This window comes from Vidua chalybeata, chromosome 13, assembly GCF_026979565.1.
Source record: "Vidua chalybeata isolate OUT-0048 chromosome 13, bVidCha1 merged haplotype, whole genome shotgun sequence".
Taxonomy (NCBI): Eukaryota; Metazoa; Chordata; class Aves; order Passeriformes; family Viduidae; genus Vidua; species Vidua chalybeata.
Window position 1 is genome coordinate 14196833 of NC_071542.1, and position 24727 is coordinate 14221559.

At 42.0% G+C, this 24727-nt stretch overlaps 1 protein-coding gene across 2 annotated transcripts in view; it reads right to left on the reverse strand.

The window, feature by feature from the left end:
* The window catches only part of AKAP13 (A-kinase anchoring protein 13), a 188671-nt gene that overhangs the window by 66399 nt on the left and 97545 nt on the right, over window positions 1–24727 (reverse strand). The window lies entirely within an intron of this gene.

The following is a 24727-nucleotide window of genomic DNA, read 5'->3' on the forward strand; positions in this document are numbered from 1 at the left end:
ACATTCATCTTCCCTCCATATTATTTTAACTTTGTCCTAAATGTGCAAGTTTCCATTTTTCTCCTTTTATTTTCCCCAGCTTCCAGACTATGATCTACTTGCAGCTAAAACCAGATACTACTGCTCATAGGAAAATATTTAGGAGAGTAATTGTAGCTTGCTTAGTGTATCATTAAGTACTTCTGCACAACACTGAGCAATATCCATTTTAAATATCCACTGTAGAATTAAAAAGGTAATAGAAAAAAGCAATACTCTAAATTCAATTATAATTAATTTCTTTCATAAACAGAAATGATACAATGATTTTTCTTAAAGTTCTATGCATATTGTAATTATTTTATAGGAATTTCCCGATCCTGAAAATTACCTAGAGGATTAAAGAAATTTGTACCCATAACTGGAATCCAATGTTTATGCTGATGAACTTTTAACTTTACAATTCCATTTACAATGAAATTATCCAGTTGCTTGCAATTCCTGCACTAGAAACTAAAGCAACAGTTGATTTACCCCCTTCACAAAAACTACCTTTCAAGATCCTCCAAAACAGTTTGAAAAGGAGCATGAAGGATGGGGCATCTGGGGAAGGAATTTCCACTGTTTTCCCTCAACATCTGTTGCTGCAGAAAGACTCCATACACACAAAAATCACATCAAGAGCAACAATCACTGCTTTGGCAATCATCTTACCAGGCAATATTAAGAGCAGACGTATCAATTTGCTTGCAAGTTCCACATTTATTTGTATTTTAAATGATTTTGGCAATCTCCCTGTGTATTTTCTTAGCTTTGGGGGATGATATCAACAGGTGGATGCAGAACACAGAAGACATTCTCAAATGTATGCCAAAAGGGAAAACACTTGCATTTCTGCAATTATTTCTATGAAGATTTTTTTTCTTCTAGCACTCTGAATATGCTACACTGAGTCTGTTACCTTCACAGAACTGGTGACACCATATCAGAACATTTCTTCAAGGAGGTCCAAACTGACCTTTCTCATAGTAACAAACCAGCAGTGCTATAGAAAACTATATTAAAGGATTTCACCAAAAAGGCTCCTACAAGCACAGGACATGTTACATGACTGACTAAATTAGCTCTTTATGGTGCAAAAGCAACACTGAATTCCTAGAGTGCATTTATCCCCTGGCAATGTCCCAGCAGGGAAAAGGAACGTGTGCCCCAAGTACGTTTTCCAGCCCTTGGCACTGCGATGTCCTCCACCAGCAAAACTAAAAGTCAACAGACTTTAATTAAGCTTCAAAAATAACAGCATTTTCTTTCCCAAAACCCCCATCTCTTAGCTAATATGGGAGCCAAATTCCCACAAACATGCATATGTCTAATGTGCAAACACAATAATTTCATTTAAGCTGCCCTCCCAGCTGTAGTTCTACATGAGACACAAACAGAAAAACTCAAAAACTCTCTACATCATTCTAAAGACACTTCTTCTGTCCTTCAATGATCAGAACAGCATGGACAGATGTTGGATTAAAGATTAGTCATTTTAGGCCCACAAAGTTTGATGAACACCACATACCCATCAGATGGGCATATCCTTCCCCCAGAACAACTCCAAAGAAGGAAAGAAGAAAAACTTCAACATAAAATGTAAGGAAGCCTAGTTACAGTTAATTCAGGGACTTCTCCACAGACTACTTTTAGCTTAGGATGCTGTAAATGGCATTTTGCCTTAGGTAGGCAGGGATCAATCAGAGAATCTTCCCTGGTGCTGGAGTAAAGCTACCAGAGCAGCTACAAAGCAGAACAACTAATTAATAGTGCTGTCCTTTTAATTTCAAAATACCTTGATTAATTATTAATGCTGTTTTTAATTCCATGAATAATGTTCTGATCTTCAGCTAGAAGCTGAATGGGATTGGTTCATCTGAAAAGCAAAAAAATCAAACCTCATTGCTTATTTACTCCTGATGCCTACCCTTAACAGCTTCAGCATTCACATATGGAGGTGAAATGCAGATACAGGCAAAAACTGTTAGAAAACATTCCCAGCTGTGATTACTCAGTCTCCCACTCCCAAAGCAAGCTCAGTTCTTTGTAACACTGCAAAGCACTGCCTGTTCATCCTCATGGAACGCCTGTCTGACTTCACATGTATCTGCAAGGTGCCAGCCAGTATGGTTTTTGTATCCTGTCCGTGTAGTTTTATTTGTGGTAACAGGCACAACATAAAAATGAGACAGGGCCGCCAAGGCACACATGGGCACACTGAGACTTCCCATTTTGGGCTTGCAGTAACATAGCACAGACTGCTTTACCCTGCACGTAGCTGCTCAGAGCACAGCAAAATGTTCAGAGAAGCAGACATCCCACATACCCCTCAACTTCTCCCTCATCTGCTACAATGCAAACCCAGCAGGAACAATGACAGCAATTTTTTATGTCATTTTTTCTGCATCACCCAGGCTTCCCTGCATTCACTAAGCACGGGATCCAAGTTCATTGAGTTTGCATTGCTGCAGCAGCCAGTAAAGGACACAGAATCATAGAATGGTTTGGGTTGGAAGGCACTTGAAGATGATGCAAATCTAACACCTTTCCCATAGACAGGGACAACTTCCCTGGTTGCTCAATAATCACCATCCAACCTGATTTGAACCCTTCCAGGGTTTCCTGGACAAGCTCTGCCAGCGTCTCACATCTCCCACAGTAAGGAATTTCTTCCTAGGATGAAGTCCTATCTCCAACAGGGACTGGGACACTGCTGGTAACCTGCTGCCTCTTGCTTTTCATATGTAGAGAGGAGGAAGAAACTATGCTAAAGCCAAAAATAATTGTGTGCATCAACCCTCAAAATTGCTGAGGTTCATTTTTTTCATAACTTCACAAGCCACTGTTTCAGGCTCAATCTAAACATGGAAAATTTGAGACTCAAGACAGTGGCCTTTCAGACAACAAAATTATGGGTAGGAATCAAAAGTTCTTTTGTGATTGTATGTAAGAATGGATGCAATCAATGCAAATAATCTCATCTATAAACATTTAGTACCCAAAATGGCATAAGATCTTTCTTTACCACTTGTTCCCATTGTCCTTTTTCAGCAGCTGATTTTCTTTCCTATGTCATAACTGAGTCACCATCCCTGGAGGAATCTAAAAGATGCATAGACATGGCACTGAGGGACATGGTTTAAAGGTGGACTTGACAGTGCTGGGTTAATGGCTGGCCTTGATGATCTTAAGGGTCCTTTAAACCTAAACACGTCTTTGATTACGGAGTTCCCTACCTTAAAATGAAGCTCAAGAAATGACAGCTTGTCTGAGTCAACCTGCAGCCAAATTGAAAGTTGTTTGGTGCTTTGCAGGTATCTTGTTAAAATTTCATCAGCTCAAACACTCTTGATGGATCTGATTTGGGTTTCCTTTTTTCTAAGGTGTTGGATTTGCTTTTTTTCTAAGGACATGTACTTGCTTTTCAATATTTAAGAAACCCTGTCCTCTGAACTCCCCAAAATACAATGGCCTAGATAAGGTACAATTTTATTTCAGTATTTTAATGAAAACCAAACCCAACAGAAACCCCACCCCCAGCTCCCTCATTAAAGGCCTGATCCAGCTCCCATTAACGTCAAGACATGATCTGCCACTGACGCACTCAAGCGCTGGCTTGGATCCCTAGATCATCAAAATTCAATTTCATCTACCAGTTATATTATAGAAACCAGAGAAAACATGAAGGATGACTGAAAATCGAGCTAGAGTTGATCGTAGCTGTCGCTGTCACCAGCACCCTCCTATTTTAAACATCTGCAGACTGTACAGTCCATGTTGGGAGCAGCAATGCGTGCACACATGCACACATATATGGACACTGAGTCATTTGCAGGAACAGACAGTATAACCCACAGTTCTGAAACTCAATTAGGAAAATACCAGTTGGAACTAACAAGAGCCACATTTTGTTATAAAATCTAAGCTTTGTTGAACAAAACCTAATTTAAGGAACTGATGACATCAGAAACACTGAAGCTGGATAATTCTAGTGAATTGTATTTCAACCCAGGCATTCAGATATTCTTCATAAAGAAAAAGATTGTGCTTTTTATTGGCAACCAAGATTATCAGAGGTACCAGGTCTCCTCACAATAATTATTAAGAATTATGCACACACTATTTTTTCCACAGAAATAGTGTGTGCACAATACAACATTTTTAATCACTCATACTGTGTCTATAGAATGAATTTCATGGGATTCAATCCTTAACCAGCATTAGTAACACTGGAGTTCTAAAAGACTCTAAAAAATTGAGCTGGTAGAGAAAACAACTTACAGCTATCTGTGCCACCAAACCACTGGGTACATTGAATTAAAGGAAAACATAACAAAGCAAGGTAACAAGAGCTAGGTCTATTTTAGTGCAGATAAAGTAGAACAAGAATTAATTGAAAATAAATTTGTTATATATTCTTGTCTTGACTTGGAAACAAGAGCGTGAACCAAAAATCATAAAAAAGGAAGCCATATGATCATGTAGAATCCCACTGCTTCAGCTGAGAAAAAGGGATAGGGAAGGAAATACTCTTCCAGCAGTTAAGATCTCTGAATTGGGCTGTGTTTTGCAGTCCCTCTGGCTTCTCTCCTATTTCCATCCACTCTGCCAGGAAACTGATGAAGCTCCACAAAGCTGTTACAGAGACAGGACATTCCCAGACTGCCGTTGTGCCATTTGGTGGAGCACTTGCTAATTTTAGATTAGAGGAGGAACACACTGGGACAATTAGCCAAGAGCCACTCCTGATTCTTGCTCCAACCCACCCTCATACAAAATCACACCCAAACAACAAGACTGACAGCAACCCTTCTAACACAAACGAAAAACAGAGGCAAAGGAGGATCCACCATGCCTGTTTTTGGCAGAATGCATCTTTTGGGTAACATGTGCCTTTCAATATCAAAAGCAAGCACTAGAAATGGAAACCCTTTTCCCCTCACACAAAAAACCCACCTGGGATTTCAAACCAGGGACTGTTTAAGGGCAGAGGGCAGGGAAGACGGCCAGGGAGCTCTCCCAATGAGTGCATGCCACAAGAGATTATCTAGTCGCAGAGATAATAGTATTTGACATGATATAGTTTGATAACACTCAAAACCATCTCCATGCTGAAGGGCAAGAGCTCTTCCACCTGTCCCTCCCCTCTGCATCATCCCAAGGGACACGAGTACAGCAAGGAACAGATTGATCCCCTGGAGATAGGGAAGGGAACCCATAAATAAATATATACAAACATCATACCTTTAACAACACAACATCTACAGTCCTGTCCACCTTGGAAATGTCGCACAGGCTGTATCGCCTCTTGTGGCGTTCGTACATTTTGTCCAAAGAGCTGGGAGCAGGGGAGCAGAGCCCACCATGAACCCTGGGCTCACCACAGCCCCAGACCTCTCACATCCGTGCTCAGAGGAGTCCCCGTGTCTCAGCACACCAGCCTGCCCGAGCTTCTTAACAGGAAAACGAAAATCCCAGTGCTGCGCCCGGCTGATAAAGTCTTCTCGGAACAGATTTGCTTTTACAGGCAATGCAGGAACTTATAGCAAACAAAAGATATTTGAAGACAGCTTTATACATATAGGATTATTTTTTTTGCGACTGTTAAGAATGGTATCAGCCTTCCTGTTACAGTAATAATAAAAAAAAAAATGTTTTCCAGACAACTTTGATATCCAAAAAGCACCAGAATGAAAATCCTGCCTGAAAAGAGAACAAAAGCCAGATGTGTGCAGCAGGAATACTGACACTCCAAGTGGAAATGCAGAAGGTAGGCTCAGCCACGATGGGTCTAATTCAGGAAAAAAACCAAAAACAAACAAAAAAAACCCAATCGCCGTATCCAACGCAAATACTGTCACCAAAGTGTTTTGTTTTTCACGCCCTCACGCACTGAAAGAAACAACAAAAAAGTACTTTCCTCCTTCCGAGTCAGTTCACTGTTCACCGGGCAAGACGGCTTGGGTTTGCGTTAAGTTTAAATTTCTAATGACAGCACTGGGCAAAAGGAAAGAAAATAATGAAATAAAGCCACTCCCTCCTGATTTGGGCTGGGACGTCACTGCTTGCCTTTTTAGTCCTGCACCAGTGTTCTCCCGGCTTTCAAATTTACTTTGCTGTTGTGGGAGCATGATTCACAGAGAGGAAAAAAAAAAAAGGAGGGAGCAGGGGAAGAAAAAGCAGCAGCTTTTCTTTGCCAGCCTCTTCCACCTCTGGCTGCAGGCACTTGGTGTGTTTGCTCGGTCCAAAATGAGACTGAGAGCAAAGGGATGTGTTTTTCAAGAGGTAAAAAGACTCTTCCCACTCCCCCAGGCCAGGTGAATGAAAGACAGTTTCAAGGCTAATGCATTCCTAAACCAGGAACGGAAACTTATGATTTAATCAGAGCACATGGAAAAAAAAAAAAAAGATCGGCCATTTACTTTCTTCTTGGTTTGTTTGCAACACAGAGCAAAGATCTCAGCAACTAGTTGTCCAGCAAATACAATCTTCCCTCATCTATTTTAGCCTGAAAGGCAGAGCTTTTTTTCTTGGGGGAAGAAAAAAAAAAAAAAAACAAACCCCTAAAGTTTTTTGTCTTTCTAATGCCGGGGCCAGCGCGAGTCTCTCTGCTCTCAATAGCTCATTCACATCAGCTGGGCCCTGCATGCTCACTGCCACATGGTTTCCTGTTTTCAAACTGCCCCCTTGCAGCCCCCTCCGCTTTCCACCCCACCCTGACCTCTCCAGGGATGAAATCTTTCCATACTTCCCTGGCTTTAGACATTCCCTCATTCACCGATTCAAAAGGGAATGGGGGCGGTTCAAAACGCAAAGAAAAAAAAAGAAAGAAAAGGGGAAGCAGAGTTTTCAGAGACTGGGAGTAAGTATGTAGAGACCAGAACTTGCTGCTTGCTAGATGGAAAAGCTGAAAATGCAGCAATTTTTATTCCCAAGCTGCAAAGCGGAAAACACAGAATTGGAAACAGCACTTATCAACCCGAGGTTTGACTGCCGACCTCCAACAGCCACCCTCGGCAGCGCGGGGAGAACTGGCCCACCTCCTGCTGCTGGGATTTGCTGCACTCCTGGAGCTTAGTTAGGGGGTTGTAGGTCTTTTCATCCAGTCCTGTAGGGTGATCCCAGCTCCCTGGTTGTATAAAGAGATCTGTGGCCACCAGCTCAAACTCTGGCAAAGGTGACTCAAACCCTGCAGCCTACTGGAATGGATAAAACACAAGTTCTCAGCATCTGAATGCAAGATGAGTCTTCCAAAGGAGATCTAAATGCATCTGCTGCAAGCAAGCCCTCCAGCTTTTCTCTTCCCAGTGCTACCCAATCTTCTGACTGCCCGAACACACTGCACCACAGCATGCCTGTGAGCAACACAGGAACCGACTCCCTTCTGTGCCAGTTTGGTAAAACACCAAAACCCAGGAGTTTACAGAACCACCACATACTACTGTGAGCTCCTGGATGTGACACCCCAATCTGTACAGTCAGACTGCACAAAAGCGCAGCTACCCTCCAGATTTAGCAGACTCAGTAATCAAGCGAAGGGCTTCTTCTCCTGAGACTGGATGACACAGTGACCTTGCACTTGAGTGTATCCTCAGGCGTTGGAGCAGGCTGGGACTCACAGCAGATGAGCTCTCCCGGTGAGGGACACAGGTACGCTCTTACCTAGTCAGTGCCAGGGTCTCCCCACACTTCCCTTATGCTCCAGTCTCTCCCTCACATCCCAAAGCTTCATCTCCACCACACCACCAGCTGAACTGAGGAGTATTCCTCTACGAGGCTGTCTTACAGCTACAATCCCTGGCACAAGGTCTCCACCAATGACTCCGTTCTCTCCAACAATGAGCAGAGCTTCTGCTTTCAGTATTAGGACACACACAATGTGGTTGTACTTTGGGGACTTTCTGGAGCCACCAGTTTTCTCCACAAGTAATGAGTCCCAGCAGTCATGTGCCCATCGAGACAAGGAATCAGAAATGGCTGTGACAGCATTCCAGCCCTTCAAACACTACCATAAAAGGCAGGGATTTCCTCAAATCTAAATTTATAAGACAGGAACCCATAAACAAAGTATGTGAATTTAGTTCAGGTGTAGGAATTTGCAACAGTCACAGTGTATTAATGATGCCCTAATATTTCATGATGAAGCACTTTTTTGTTTTTGGCTGATATAGCAGATAGATTTGTTTTGAAATCAATTTAATTACAGCTGCTGGTATACCCAGCCAAGATTTATCCTAACAACAACTGCACAGCTCTGCTCAGACACTCCATTTAAAGCACTTTGATCCAGAGTTCCTCTGGCAACCAGAAAGAGATGTCCAGCTGCAGGGCTGAAGGAATGCCCACCATGCAGAGGAGGTGAGCATCACTAACCGCGACAGTGCATCTTCCACTGAGATGCAAGATGGGTCCAACTTGCAGCTGCAACAACACCCAGTCTTTCGTGGCTCACATTACCTCACCCTTCTTGCAGGTAAGGGGAAATGAGAAACATCTCCAGTCAAAGCAGATGGGAGACATGCTGGGAAATGTGCAGCTTTCACAGCAGGAGGCCAATTTTTCTGAGCTATGAACAAGCATTTTGAGATGGCCAAAAGCCACCAGTAAGTAACCCAGTGTGAGCTTTCATGGGGCAGCAAGGAACAGAAAGCTCATGTGGAAGGTGCAGACAGGTGGAGAGAACCAGCCAGGGAAGCTACCAGACCCATGCCAGGCTGTATGACTTCAGGCACAGGATGTCCCAGGACTCAGTGCATGTCCTGTGAATCAAGATGATGACCTGCCTTACTCCTCAATTATGCATCTAGATCTAGTAAAGGTTGTCAGTTGATCTCCTTGACTCTCCTACACCTTTAGCCACAGAGGGAAACAATCAACACACACCAAAAAAAAAAAAAAAAAGCCTTCTCTTCTTCTTTTTTTTTTAATTTAAGCTTCCAAATCTCTAATTTGTTCCAAAAGTTTTTTCTGTAGTTCTGTTCCTGACTCACAGCAAAGATCAGGGGGCCAGTGACGACTACAGACACCCAAAGTGCATCTCATCTTCATTTCCAGACTTTACTGTTGAAGGAAGAGGGTGGGAGGAATATAATATAAACAAGTAGAAGATAATGTGCCAGACACACTCTCCCTTGGGAGACCATCACCCTCTTCCCACATTAGGTGGGGCTTTTGCTGCATTGTTTCAGGCTAGAAATCTTGCCTTGCATACAGCCTGCCATCCACACAGGCACTGTCAGGCAGACACAGAACACGACTCAGCCTGGATGGAGCAGAACAAAGTCTTCCAGTCTCTTCTGTCCAGCTATTTAGGCAGTCCTTGAATGTCATACAAGTGTTTAGACAGTATATAGTATTTATGCTCTGAAACACAATGAAACAGAAAATCAGAAAATAAAGATTAAATTTAAAAAAAACCTCCTCTAACAAGTAAATAATTATCTCTTTTTTTGGCGAGTTGCTCAAAATGGAGAGGAGACGCGAGCAGCAGCCCCGGCCACTGGCTGCTGATGCGACAGTTCTGGGCTCCTTATTGAAAACATCTGGAAGCTCTGAGCCACTTTGTGCAGCCAGGAGTTTGAAACTATCCAATCATTTCATATCCAAACCCAAGTCCAGCGCTGTGGATTTCAAGGGAAGGAAAAGAGGGGGAAGAAAAAAAAAGAACAACCGCACTTGATCACGCCATATGATCTGTAACTCATCCAGATAAAACTCCTCCTCCTCCACCCGCTAACAGACCTCTTAATGACAAGGAAATCATGGTTATCCTGAAACAGACTGAACTATTGTTATCTGTTTCAAATTACTTTTGCCATATCGTTATGAAACACTGCAATGATGCAATCTGCAGAAATACTCAGGCGTATTAACTTTTTTAACCACGACTCTGATAGGAACTAATGGAGCAGCAGATGAAAGGAAAAAATTCTCCCTGTTTTAAGCAAGGTAAAACCCTCTTTTGGGCACTAAAACGAGGTGATAATAAATTCATCAGACAGCAAGAGAGAATTACAATTTCAATTGCTCTTTTCTTAAAAGAAAGCAGCTTTTTGGGAAGGCTTTAAAAAAATTTACATTTCTGGCACTTGCGAGGATAGACAAAACAAATCGCTTTTTTCCTAAAACTAAATAAGGCAAAGGAAATCTGTACTCTAATGCTGCAAAGCCTGTAAGAGGAGCACGTCCAATCTAGAAAGGAGAGCACATCCATCCTGTCTGCTGGGAGGGAGGTCAGCGCCCATGTGAGACCAGACCAAGACGGACACTCAAATGTGGATTCTGAAGCAGACCAGGCTGCTGTTGACCACAGCAAACACTCACACCCCAGACCTTGGTCAAGAACCCTGGATTTCTCATGGCATTTCTCATGTTTGCAGGAGCACTGCAACACTGAGAGGAGTTTTGTGGCTGACCCAGTCCCACTGTGCCTGTCCGTCTGCATCCCTCTGGGGTGGTGGCACTTCTGTCCACAGCTGCATCCCTCTGGCCATGGCATGATCCACCAGTGCCCCACCAAGCTACAAGTGGCTCCAAAAGGCTGGCTGTGATTTTGAATTACCCTGTGAGGTAGGGCATGGAAAGAAACGGAGTCACAGAGAGGAACACAGTCAGTCTCCCACCACCTGTGGCAAATCCATGCTACTCAAAGGGGGAAGGTCCATGATGCAGCAACAAACCTTCACAATCCTGGTTCTAGAACACCTCCATATTCATCAATTTGATTTATTCCCTGGGGAAAATCATTCACAGTACCAACACAAGTTTTATTCTCCAGCCTGACACTCTCCCAAAACTTCCCTATTTAAATCATATATTCAGACCAAGGTCTGGAGAGAGGCATTTCCTCACGGAGCAATGCTTTGGGACAACATGATTGAGCTGAATTTAACATCAAACAATCCACTGTCCAGCTGCAGCCTGTGTTTGAGCTCAGACAAAACCAGACAGAAACAGCTAAAGAGCCATGAGGGAATGAGGAGGGCTTGGAAAGCTGTCAGACACAGATACATGGAGCATGGGTTTTGAGAAAATACAAAAACACCTTGAGAGACCTTCAGCCACTTCCTGACGTTCCCTTTTTCTAATATTTCTCAGAGACTCATCAGGAATTTCTATTGTCCAAATAACCTTCAGAAAAATGCTGAAGCTTTGGTCAGCCACGGAGCATGCCTGAACATCCTTCCAGAGGAAGTCAACTGCCCATCTTACAGTTCCCAAATTGCTACAGGAGAAACACATCCCACTCAAAAGATTAGCAACCCCTCAGCTGACTCTACATCACTCTGCAAGATCTGCTTCTTCCTTTTTACCAAAAATAACCGCAGTTGGGATGTCTAGCTGGCTGAAGTGCTGTGGGATCTTGGACCAGCCCACAGATATTTATTTAGTGTGTTATGGGAGTTGAGAGAAATACTTCTGCTGTCAAGCACTGGACATGTTGCTTTGCTCTGTGAGTTTCAACATCCTGAAAATAAGGAAGGGAAAACATGAGTGGATAAAGCAGGAACAGTCCCAAAAGAGGCTGTCAAGGAGCACCTGAGCTATGAACTGCAGCAACAAATCAGCTGCACGTCCCCTGTGTCCTCCTGTCAGCTGCTCCTGTGCTCAGGCTCTTCCCACCAGGGCACGGGGTCTAATGACTTACAGACTGGGTCAAACACCAAAAAAACAGGGACTTTTGTAAAGAATAACACAGTTTGCAACCAAAACAAGTGGATGGAAGGTAATGCTTCGATTTCACAGCTGGCACAGCCCAGCTTGGAGCTGCTGCTGAAGAAATGATGCTCACTTCTCTGATCTCATCCAACACTAAAGTTGGTCACAATAGATTTGCTTATGTTTTCCTTTATGGTTTTCAGTTGCTGTCAATAAGCATGTAAATTTTACATGCACACAATGAGTGATAATCTTTGCTAATTACTGTGATTCTCCTATAAAGGAAAAATTACAATTTTGGGGATCTGGAAACATAATGACATAAATACAAGTATTTAAAATAGCAAATTGCAGTTATAGGAGTTTTCAAACCACTGTAAACCTTATACAAGTCACTTGAAATTGGTTTGCACAGACCATCCCTCAAATACCTGAAGGCCTGCTCAAGCCCATTCAAGCAATGCCTAATAATTTGTCCTACAGAGAAGTTAAGGAAGAGATCATTACAATTGTCTCAAATGCAAGAAAAAGGGGATGTTTCATTATCTATAAAGCTTACAAATTCAAAAATCAAAAGAGTTTTTCATTTTTATATCATCCATAATAAAAAGGCATATTCTGACATGACTGGGATACACACAGGATATAAGAAAGTACTGCTAAAAACACATGTTCTGATCCCCCATAACAGCACACTCTAGAAAGACTGAATCACTACAGTTCAAGATATGAGGTTAAAAATTCGTTCAAGTTTTTGTGCAGGAAAACAAAGCACCTCACATTTCCAGAGTGCAGGAAACATCCCTGTGCTCTGAAATGATCCCCACTGCTGTGGGCAGGGCACAGGAGCAGGCAGACATTGCCTGAGCCACTCCAGGATGCCTCAGCAGAACATGAGATCAGTGCCATGAAATGCCTGGTGGATGGTTCTATCAGATGAATTATGTCTTTAGCTAAAAACAGAGACAGAGTAGCAGATTATGTAGATGAATTGGCGGATAAAGCCCAACAAAAATGACGCATGACATGAGCAAGTGAAATTAATGGACAATATAAAAATGACACATCTTGAACTGAGGAAATTATTCAACTTTTACCATTCTTTCATGCCTACAGTTTAAGGCGCTGTAATCTAACTGAAAAACAGAGACGGGTCATTCAAATGAATAAATCATGCCAGAAAATGATTCAGTTTCCCTTTTTTTTTTCCTTTTTAACTGAAGTCCCTAGGACTCAGCCCTTCAGAAGCCCACATGGCTCAGTGTATTGTCTTGGCCAGGCACTCTGTCAAAAGGGAAAAAGTTATCTTTTCTTTCATCTGGTAACTGAAAATCTGGGAGGGGAAGCACTGGGAAAGCAGAGCACTGTACAAAGGCACCCATCGCATTCCCAGGTCAGCTTTTTGCTTGGCTGCTAATGAAGGCAGTGGATTGAGGACACTGTGGCATGTTTTGCCCTTCTAATTTTTCTGTTTGCTTTGTGGAAAGGAGGATCTCAGCCCCCATGGGTAACTGAGATGCTCTGAGTGCAGCCAAGGCCCTCTCCCATCAATGACAGCCACTCCAGATCACCCTCCTACCTACACCCGCATTCAACCAATATTTTCGTGCCCTCTCTCCATGCGTTTGGAAACCTGAAATGAAATCCAATGCAAACTTTGAGAGGAGGCATTTGGAATCCAGCTCCTGCCTGGGAGGTCTGCTTTAGGACCACATGAGTACTCCTTTGCTCACTGTTTTATCCGTTTCCCTGGTAGTCCTCTGTAAAGAATATTAAACAAACATGTCTTTACAGCTCAGGAGCCCAGGAGAGAATGTTGACCCTGTGGAAAAAAAAAAAAAAATGGTTTTATCCATTTTTACCCCACTTTCATCCCTCTGGACTAAGGATGTATATACAAGGGTAAGGATTCATTGGGTCCACAAAGCCACCATTAAGGACTGTCACATCAATCCATGCTGAGTATGTTCTCCCCTATAGCCTGATTTTAGAAAGTATTTTTGAAGGAATTTCAGGGCATAAAACATGTATAATTACAGCCAGATATGTGAAAGCATTGCCATTAGTAAGGAAGTTTCTCAACAGTTGATGCTGCTCCAGAAAAAGAATAAAATATTTATTCTAAGGGTATAAACTAACATATCCTACACCTCTACCAGATTTTGGAAGATCCTTCTACAGTAACATTTGTTGTTGCAAGGTTAAATCCTAACTGGAATAATGGGTCTCAAGCCCTGCTCGTGTGCCTCTCCACTCAGTTAAAGCTAGGGAATGTCCCTGCAAATATGGGGAATGTCCAATACAGGTGCTTTAGGAAAGTTTTAGTTGCTGAGTTTTTGTGCTCCCCTCTCTCATTCCCCATCTGCCAGAGATGATGCATTTCCATAGATTTAATAGCCATTTTCAGTAGTTAAATACATTTAAGACAATGGATGATGATAAATGGCACCAAAAATGTCAAAAAGTAGCGTTTATTATACCCTGCAATTTCCCTGAGTTATCCTTCTGATCTGGACTGTCTCAGGAGCTGCAAATTACTGTGCTGCAGATAAGGAAAATGGAGCATCTGAGATTTCTCTCCTGTGACTACAAGCAAAGGGTTGGTTTTGTTTTCTTAGGAAGAAAGAGGAAAATGTTCTGAAGCTTTCTCTTCAGACTAAAATCCAAAACATTTACAAGACTCAAGTGCACAAAAGCTTGCAGATAACCAGCAGAACTGATGCCAGTTCCATCAAAGCAAACAACTAACAGCAACTGGGAGGAATGCAGATTATGCAGCATCCTTCTCTATTGGAAAAAAAAAATCTGTTACACAACAGTTAAATAATTTAACTACTCCAAGTTATTATTCCTCAGTTAGTCTCTTTTGGCTATCATGCAGCACTAACAGTCTCTTCTGTTTCTGAAGTCTGCCTTTCGGAGAAAAAAAAAAGGCAACTTCAAAACATGCAAAAATTAATGAAACCCATATGTGGGATACTGTCATTATTCCATGTTTATAAGAGGATCAGGTTTTGTTAAATGGGCTTACTTAATGCAGACGCATAAGCAAAAATACCCAGCAAAAGATCTGAAAGCTATTGAGAGCAAAATATTTTCAAAATTTAAACTAAAAGCAACTATATATTTGGTGCAACTTTGTTTATGGCTTCTCTGACAGCTTATAAAGTTCTCCTAACCAGAGAAACATCTCCTAGATAAGATTTTACCTTTTTGACTTTCACCCTCATACTGTATTTAAGCTGGGCCAACATAAAAATCAATGGCTTATGGAAACATCTGTTGATACAGGAACATAATTTTTACTTTTTTCAACAGCTGTTGTTATTTTATGCTCTATTTTGGCTAGGCCAGTTGGTAAGACTGGAAGAAAATAAAAGTTGGGCTCCTTTCCTGACTTTGGTCTCTCTTTAGTGGCTGCAGTGAGCACCTCGTTCCCTCCCCTGTACTGGGAGTCTGGGGGGATAAAGGCTGAATGACCCCCAAGGCTGGTCTTGCCCACCAGACTCAGGCAAGAAATAAAGGAAATACATCTCCCCCAAATACTGGCTTAAAATACCCCCTGCTGTTGCTGCTTTCTGCCCGTACAAGGGACTAGAACACCCTCCACTGCCCATCTTCCTGGCTCCCATTTGCACTTCCAGCAGCAATCCACAATAAACCCCAGGTTTGTCTTGCCTCCCCTCCTGCTATTTCACTGCTGGGATCCAGACATCTGCCAACATCCTCTGTAAAAGATAACACACAATATATTTTAAGAGCCAAGCTGCCACAAGATATTTGGTGCTTCAGACTGTGCTCCTTCCCAGACAGAGAACATGCACTGCTCTCAGGAAGGTTTGCATAAAAACAGAATGTACTTTTCTTGTGAATCTAATGATTGCCTAACAAAAAAAAACAAAACAACAAATTCAACCAAAATATCCTATTTTCAACATTTAATTCAGCTGCTAGTTGAAACAAGATGTTTCTATCTAAATTCTGTTTTCTTGAAGGAGAAGAAAACAACTTACAAAGTTTTTAAAGAGCTCCAGTCTTTTTCAGTGTACATTCAAACTGTCAAGAGCCAAAGAAAGCCAATACCCCACGCACAGATTTTTTCTTTCCCCTTGCTCTTTTTAACAGAGAGAACTTGTTTAATCTTACCTGCAAACTTCTTATTTCCCTGCCATGCACTCCTAGAGTCTCCGTCAGCTGTGCCAACGCTTGCCCAAAAGGACAGTCATAAAAATCCAGTTTAAACAGAAACTGCTTATCTAGAGGAGGGAGAGCCCCAGGTTCGCAAGCAGAAGAGATATTTCAGCTTTAAAGAATTCTCGGAGCTACTCCAAGACACAAATTTTTGTTGTCTGCTGCACTGCAAGGATTTTAAGCCCAGAAAGAAGCTATTTATTTAGTCTATATACATAGATTTATAACAAAGGCAGAGGATCCATCTACAGTCTTCTGGGTGCTTTTTGCATCGTTTATAGCATACGAAATAAAACTCAGCTTCCTCAAAGACAGAAAAGAAGAAATAAACAAGACTTGACAAGAAAAATCAAACACTGTCCCCCAAATATACAGCTATGAACTAAAAAAGCTTTTTGAGCTGCCTCTCGATGTCTCCTCAAAACACATTAAAACACAGAACTTGGAAAATGCCCTAAAACCCATTTCTGCCGATGCTGCAGAATGGATTTTCTCTCACCCCCTCCCTTTGTAAGACCTCTTTGTAAGTCTTTACAGTCATGCCTCTCTTTGGTTATCTACAGGTAGGAATATCTGGATATGATGTAAGCAACCCTCATTCTCTTTAAAAGGCTCAAAAACGTACATTACTGCTCTGTTTTAACCCTGGAGTGCAGGCATTTGAAGCTAAAACTTATCTGCCTCCTCCTGGGCAAGCAGGTCAGTAAGCATTTCCTCACCTTGTTATGGCCAGTGAGTTAAAAAAAGAAGTAACAGTGGAACAAAATACCAAGGAATCCTTCTGTAATCTCAGTAGATTTTAACAGCCCATCCCTCTCCATGCTTTTGGTAAGAATCAGTACAGTATTTTGGAAAGGCAGAAGAGATTTCATACTCCTAAACACAAGATCTCAGATTGAAACTAAAGTTTCAGAGAACTGCACCTCCAGTCTTTGAATATGTGTATTTTGGAAATATTCCTCCTAACCACTTTCAGGCATTTAATATGTCCAGCTGTGTTAAGAAACCAAGCAAAAGTTCAGTGTCAAGTAGTTCAGGATTATGATCTTTTTTTTTTGATTTATGGAGGTAAGCATAGTCTCAGACACAAGACAAACAAGTCACTTGATGCTAAGCAGACTCAGTACCAGAGCTCAGACTAATGAGCAAGCAGGGGCGAGGCTTCATGCTCCAGCCTCTTATCTCAGCAGCTGGAAGGACACCACATGAGGAGGCAGAGCACAGCCAGAGACAGGCAGAGCCAGCCCCAAGGTACCTGCAAACACAGTACTGGTGTTCCAGTGGGGAAGATGGAAATGCTCCAGGAGAGGGAGGCATGTGATATTGGTAAAGATGCAGGTAAGAATATGCCCCCAAATAACTAAGTGCAAAAATAAGGAGAAACTACTATTAAGTGGCTGTAATGGTATCAGGGCAAAGTCTTTAGGGAGAAGTAATATCTAACCAGGCTGAGGAAACCATAAGCCACCCATCAGACGTTCTGCAGATCTGAAAGGAGAGCAGCATAACTCAGGTTAAAGATAGAACAGCAAGAATTCCTCTGTTTCAAACTACACAAACAGAAGAGAAATCTAGAAATATTTGCTCTATTTTTGGATTAGTCTCCTGGGCACAGCTACCACCTTCATTTTACCAAGTACATCACTGGCACTAAGATGATAAACACAGCAAGTAAGAAGGGAGGGAGCAGTAAGTTCACCACTGCTCAAGAGGAAATCAGAAAGTTAGCTACATCAAATACATGTTTATTTAGGCATAAATTTAATGTATAAGTGAAGCAGAAAGAGAAAGAAGATGACAAGTGGAAGAAGAACTTTATTATCTGCAAGGAGAACTTTATTATCTGTATTATTTGTACTATCAAGCACAAAAGAAAGCCTAGTTTAGAATTTGGTCCCATCTGCTAATTTCTATACAGCTGATGAAGTGTATTTTATTAAACCATTGCAAAACATTTTACATTCTTGTCCTTGCTGAAGTTATTCCAAAGCAGAAGTCCAAAACACAGACCACAAAAGTAGAAAACCAAAGTGGCAATGGAAAGGAGGTACAGCAGCACTGAGAAGAAACTCTTATCCTTTGTGTCTACCTGCTCTGCGGTCCCAATAAAAAAGTCACTCTTGTCCATGTACATGTCATTTGGAGACATCACCTCTTCTGTGGCATAACTTATGACAAAGTCTTCTACCAAAATTCAGAAGTTTCCTATTCTTGAAAGTTTCCATTAATTTGGTATTATGAGAAGGACAGCTATGACTGTCCACAGCCAAACACAGCACCAAAGCACTGCTCTGGCCCTGGGGGTTTTAATTCTGACCTGCAGCTGCCCCAGCACAGCCAAACCCACTCCCTCCCAAACTTTTATTTTAGATATCACATTCTTGGACACCAAATGACACAGTCCTTCTGAGTGATATTAGAACCATCCACTGCAACATGAACCATCTATTCTTGTTTCACAGCCCCAAGCTTAAAAACCTCTCCACCACCACCAGTCTATCCCATATAACTGTAAAGATGTCCCTGCCAAGCCAGAAAGCCATCAGTCTGCCCACTGCAAGGATGCTGCATGTAGAGGCAAACATTGAGTTATCACCCAGGCTTTTATCTCATCTGATGTTTTAACAGCAGTTTGAGCCCAGAAACATTCTGCAACACAGCTGAGTCACCCTGGGCCACACCAGGATGTGTACGTAACACCAGGCAGAAACAGACACCGAGCAGAATCAGCTGAGATGCTGGAGGAAAAAAAAAACAGGTTTCCACCTTTGCATGAAAATAATATAATAAGGGAAGGCAAACAACCTAAAATAGGTGGGAAAAGGCTGAGAACAATAACAAAAAGGGAAATCTGTGAAAGGACCACGAGGTGACAGGCATTTTGATTCCATGTTTCTATGGAAAAAGTTTGACAGTACTTTTTATGTTCTTACTCCCATCACTCTTTTCATCCATTGCTGGAAGTTAAAGTCAGAAATGCTATGCCTGGATATCGCTAGAGCCTGCTTCATCAGTGCCCAAGAGTTCCTGTTCAACTCTCCTGTCTGTCCCATAACTACTCACAAAAACCCAGAACATGTATGGGAATATAATCGAAAATCGATTTATTGCATTTATAAGGTTTTTCTCTAAAGTGGTGTAAATTCCAATAAACTGCAAAAAAGCCCCTGTAATCTACAGAAAAGCATAAAGCTGTCTACACTGTAAGGGGCCAACTCTGTCTTCCAAAATATTAGAATGGAACTAGATAAGTTCCTTCAGAAAGATAAAAACCCAGTGATCTGATACACCATAGTACCCATTTGTCAAAATAATGCCGCCTCCATCGAAAGTCCACATTTGGTCTCCCATGTTATCATCTTAGTTTTCTCTATATTTAGACCAGGAGTTCAATATGCAGTAACCATGTCTACTGTACAACAGTTACACCACAAAACTTTTAAGATATTTCAAACACAAATAAAAGATTCTATAGGATAAAGGAGATTGGACCTTTCAGAAACAGCACAGTATTTTCCTTCATAAGGTACAATATTCAATGCCAGCATTCCTTTGCTAAACTAACAGTCTTAAACATCCATTATTTTATGGAAAGTATGGATCCATACTTTCATGACTGCATAAAAAATGAATGTATCAAACCACTGGAAGAGAGCTCCAAACCCAGGATTCTCAAAATCTTTTAGGCCTGTATTTTATAAACTTCTAAAATAACAGAGTCCTGATCCTAAAAAGGATCTGAAAGCTACTTTAATACACTGATGTAAAATAATTTATGAGTAAACCTCTTTGTCTGAAGCAAGTTGTAAGTGAGCATTGCAGAACTGCAGTTATTAAACAGTTATCTTCAATCTAAACCATCTCAAAACTACAGCAAGATCTTGATGCTTTTAACACTGAGTGTGAAAAAACAGAGGGATAAACTTCGCTGCGACTGGGAGGATGGCAGAGCCAGATGTTTCATTAGAGAAAATGAGGAAATGATGAAAAACCAGAGTATCAGGCAGCAATCTTTGCCTCTGAAGAACAGTGGCTGAGGGGAAGGCGAAGGGGAGGAGAATTAACTCACCGTCTCCAGAGATCAGCGGGGGCTGGCAAAAGCCCCGTGGCCACAGTGGGGGTGGCACAGGCGCCTTCATCTGCCCGGAGCCAGACCTGAGAGCAGCATTCCTGCACTGAGCTGGGGATTTGGCTGTGTGTCCACGTTCCTGCCTCACCCCTTAACATCCGTGAATCCTGTGACTGAGCTTGGAAACTGCTGTCTTGAGCTGGGGATTATCAGCATTCTGGATAAAAAGGCATCGGAAATGCAGCACCCAGAGAAATTCAGTGCAGGACAAAAAACCTGCCACAACAGTTGTATAAATGCCTTCAAGGCATGAGTAATGGTAAAGGCCAAAGAAGAACCTCAGCCTGGTTTGAATTTATTTTTCTTTTCCTTCCCCCAGCTTTTATTCTCGCTCCCTGCAGCTTGTGTGGCGATGCCCAGAGCAGCCGGCGAAAGCCGGGGTGATGTGTCCTACACAGCCCTATGCATTCACTCAGGGCTGGCAAGCTGACACAATTTCCTCCCAGAGCTCAAAGCCTCTGCTCTGATCATCCAGGGCAGACACAGGATGCTGGTGGGTGTGAGAAAGGGCTTGGCAGATGACTAGCCCAAAGCCCTGACCCAATGGGTAAGTGTGTGTCAGCCGCCAGCATTAATGCCAGGCTTAGAGCAGGCCCCCTTTTGGCTCAGGTTTTCCATGTTTACTGTAGTTACAGGACAACATTTACAAAGAGAGGGTTACACAAGTGATTTTAAAGAGGCAGGGTGAGAACACAGCCTATTGTTAAGGCTGCACTTTCCACCACCAGACCCAGCTCTGATTTGTTTCCAACACTTCAGCCACTTGCTCTGAAATTGTCCAAGCTGTTGAGGAAATTCCTATGCTATTCTGCAGGTCCTGTGGGAAGAAGGCCTGATGGAGAAAATGAACTTCAGTGCATACAGACAACCTGGATTTTGTCAGGTCCTCAGGGCGAGCAGTTTGTTAGAATAGTTAATTCCTAAGAAAATAAATCGGAGCCTGGAGAACCATGACAATCCCTTGTCTTAGGTCACCAGCAAGGTTCAGTAGTTTGGAACCATGAAGCACCACTTGATCTGACAACAACTGCAGCAGACTCTGCTCCTCTGCACCAGCCACAGGAGGTGGGTGACACTGTACACCTTGGCCACAATTTTATCCATTTACCTGATGACTCCAAGGAAGCAAAGCATGAGAGATTACAGTTGAGGGGAGGGAAAAATCCCTGTATTCTTCACACCTACTGTCCATCCCAACACTCATCTCAGTGCCATGTGGGTCTCTACTCTCTCCCATAGGCTCTTTTCCATCCCCTTCTTCCCATCCTCATCTCCTGCAGTCCTGCTGTCCCAGTCCCCTTCCTTTGCTCACCCTGCCAGACTCTAGCCAAGCAGCTCCTTGCTCTTCTCCCTGTTCAGCAGAGCACAAACACGGGGGCCTACAAACCAAAACCAACGGGCAACAACAGACCTGAGGCTCAGTCCTGACAGCATCATCTCTCTTATCTGTAACAACTCCCAGGGAATGAGGTTTCCTGGCCTCCCTAGGTGGTCTTGCAACAGTTTTATGATGGCAACAGGATGTTTTCACAACATCCAGCCTAAATCATCCTGGCAAATTAGCAAATCAGTAAATTTAACTGCCATGGAAATCTGGGACTTTAATAACCACTATTACATGTTGGCAGACTGCTGGATTGCACAATGGTTTTCTTTTTGCTGCATCGAATAAATTTAGTTCTTTCAATCTCTTCTCACGTTTCTTAATCTCTTCTCATTGTTTCCTTCGGACACTTTCCAATCTGCCCGTGTCTTCCTCTGAGCAGGGCACTCCAAACTGCATTTGATGGCACTGATGATGGCTCCACAGTGCCACACATAAGGAAGTCACCTCCTACACCTTACGGAGGACACTCCTTCAAATATAACTCCAAACAAGATTTGTCTCTCTTGCAATAGCTCTTGCAGTTGGTTCCTTTGTAAACCACTACAAATCCTCAGCCTTATTTTAACCTATCCCTCTCCAGCTTAAGCCTGAATTGGTAAAAGTGCATTTTGCTTTCTCCTTTGCAAATGCAGCACTCACTGTTTGTTTTTATCTCTTATCTGGATGTGCTCTCCAATTTCTTACGGTCACTCAGAACCCTGACCCTGTTCTCTCAAGTGCCTACAATCCCTCCCGACCTGATATCATCTGAGTGTTGTAAACATACCTCCATCTTCCAAATCATGACTGAAAATATTGCAAGTTTCCCCCCAGAAAGTGACCTTGCTGATATATCGTTACTGCACTACCTGGATCGGTGGAGGGATGTAAGTGCAAGAGTTTTCTAAGCTTCATTCTCTGCAACTTCTGAAAATACAGACATTAATTAAATACTGATTTCTCTGGTAAAAGGTAGGATGCATTCAATTCAATAAGAACTAACTAATACAGTTAATAAATGCAATGGGAAGGCTATTTCCCAGTGAACTCTGTTCCTGAGGTCAGCCAGCTACAACTTCTCAGTCACAGGCTCAGACAACCAAAGCCATTGGATGAACCCAGCAGCACAACCTCATCCATCCTGCCACATGGAAGACAAAGATTCAGCAAATAATGAATCACAACCAATTTCTGGGATCAACACAAGAGAAGCACATCAGGGTACAGTTCATTTTAAACTGCTGCTTTACTTTTATGATGCTGGAGCCACAGGCTCCATTTTAAATTATTGTAATTTCATAGCATGCAGAAGCCAAACCAAATTTCTCATCAGAGATAAAAATTATTCCATTTTAAAAACGCTAAAGTCTCATTTTAATAGATGACATCAAGTGACTGTCCCAGCTCTACTCAAGATTCCCAAACTAAGCAGGAACATAAGGACCAGGAAAGTCTCCATCAGGATAAGCACCCACTGCCCGCCATGCAAGGAGCCTGGGAAGTTCTGCTTACTGAGTTTTATAGCTGAACAGATACAACTTGTGAGAAAATATTCTGGAAATTTAAGAAACAGATAATTTAAAAACTCGTTTTAATTGAAAAAAACATTTTTGCATTATTTTCTCTTCAGTGCTTATAACCCTAGAGACTTCTTAAACATTTTTTAACATCTTAAACATTTTTTAACAGCAGCTTTTCCACGACGTGCAAGAATCTTCTGAAACGACTACAGGAGAAAGTGTGAGATCTCACATCTGTAACACTGGCATCACAGATCCAGCTAATTCTAAAAATGCTTCACAGTTTTTCATTCTTCACAACCCAGCTTAGAAGAAAGAGTTTTCCCCCTACTCTCTCCAGAGTACTCAAGCTACTGTCCTTCAGCCTGACTGAACTATATAAGAAATTGCACTATTTAAATTCCAAGACTGTTTTTTTTAAGTAACTTGTGCCTATAAAAAGAAGTGTGCAAATTTCTCACCCATAAAACAGGAGTTAACAAGTATTCCCAATATCCAAAACTGCCGACAGCACCAGTGAGGCTGCAAAATACCTGCAGCTCCTGACCAGGGGCAAGCAACAACACTTCTATTTTCAGCAAGGTAAGAAAACCACCTTTACTAACCACAAAATGGCTCTGTAATGAGAAGGCAGTGAGCACCTGAAAGACTCCTGGCTACAAAAAGAAGCAGCACTAAATAAAGCAGAGTCAGGACGTGGCAGGAGAGGCACAAAGCGCGATGGTGGCTTTCACCGGCCGCCTCTGACCCAGCCCACATGTGTGAATTAAGCTCTATTTATAAGCCTTCCACTCCTTTTTGGTTGTTATTTTTTTTTTTTTTAATGACCTTAATATAGTGCAGTTGTTATTTTGTTTCTGTTGAACGTAGCAACAGGAAACCCTGTCAGTCCTGCAGCAAACTTTCCATTCCCCTGGCACTCCCATTCCTGCCTCGGAAAAGCCAGATTTCTAAAGAGGTGTTTGACAGGGTGGGAGGGAGAGGAAGAAGAGAAGAAAGCACTCACACAAAACCCAAAATGACTGTAAAACATGCAAAATGGAAGCCAAATTCATTTTTTTTCCTTTTCTCCTTGTTTGAAAATAAAAGGCTGTGTCTTAAATTGCATTTTCTAAAGATTTCTTACTTCACTACCAGATTTGGAAGTATTGGTCAGGAAAATGATCTTTAATAAGGGGTCCATAAAAAAAAAAAAAAAAAAACCCACGAAAATTCAGTAGCATCTTTACACTCACACATTCCAGTAATGAAAGACTTCCATATCAGACAGCAAAATTTTAGCCTGGAAAGTAATTTTCTCTAGTCCCTGGCTAACTCACCAAGCAAACAGCTACACAAATTAAGCCTTAACTTGTTAAAAACATAATAAAACTGATTTTATTACAAGCTTTGGCAAGATTGTTCTGCTGTTCAAAGAGCTTTACTGCATGATGAGCAAAGATTTTTGGAGCTCCACCCTGCAGTGTAAACTCATCCCCACAGTATTTTCTCTTTTAACAGCTTCATAATGGTAGGGGAAGACACAAACACAGCTGCTCAAAGGCAACGTGCTCCAACACAAGGCTTGCCATCAATTTGCCATTTACAAAACACTTTTTCAGGAACACGAAACCACACATAAAATACAGGAGCAAATACAAATCCATCTAGGAAAGGTAACACCAAAAAAACCACAGCTATTGACAAAGCAGAATTTGTACTAGTGGTGCTTTAAATGAAAATTATGTTCAAGCTAAATACCAACCTTTTTTTTTTTTTTAAATGACAGTCCTTAAATATGGCAAAGCACAAGTAATAAAATGCAATACCAATGGATTCCTGATTCCTGGCATGACCTTTTTA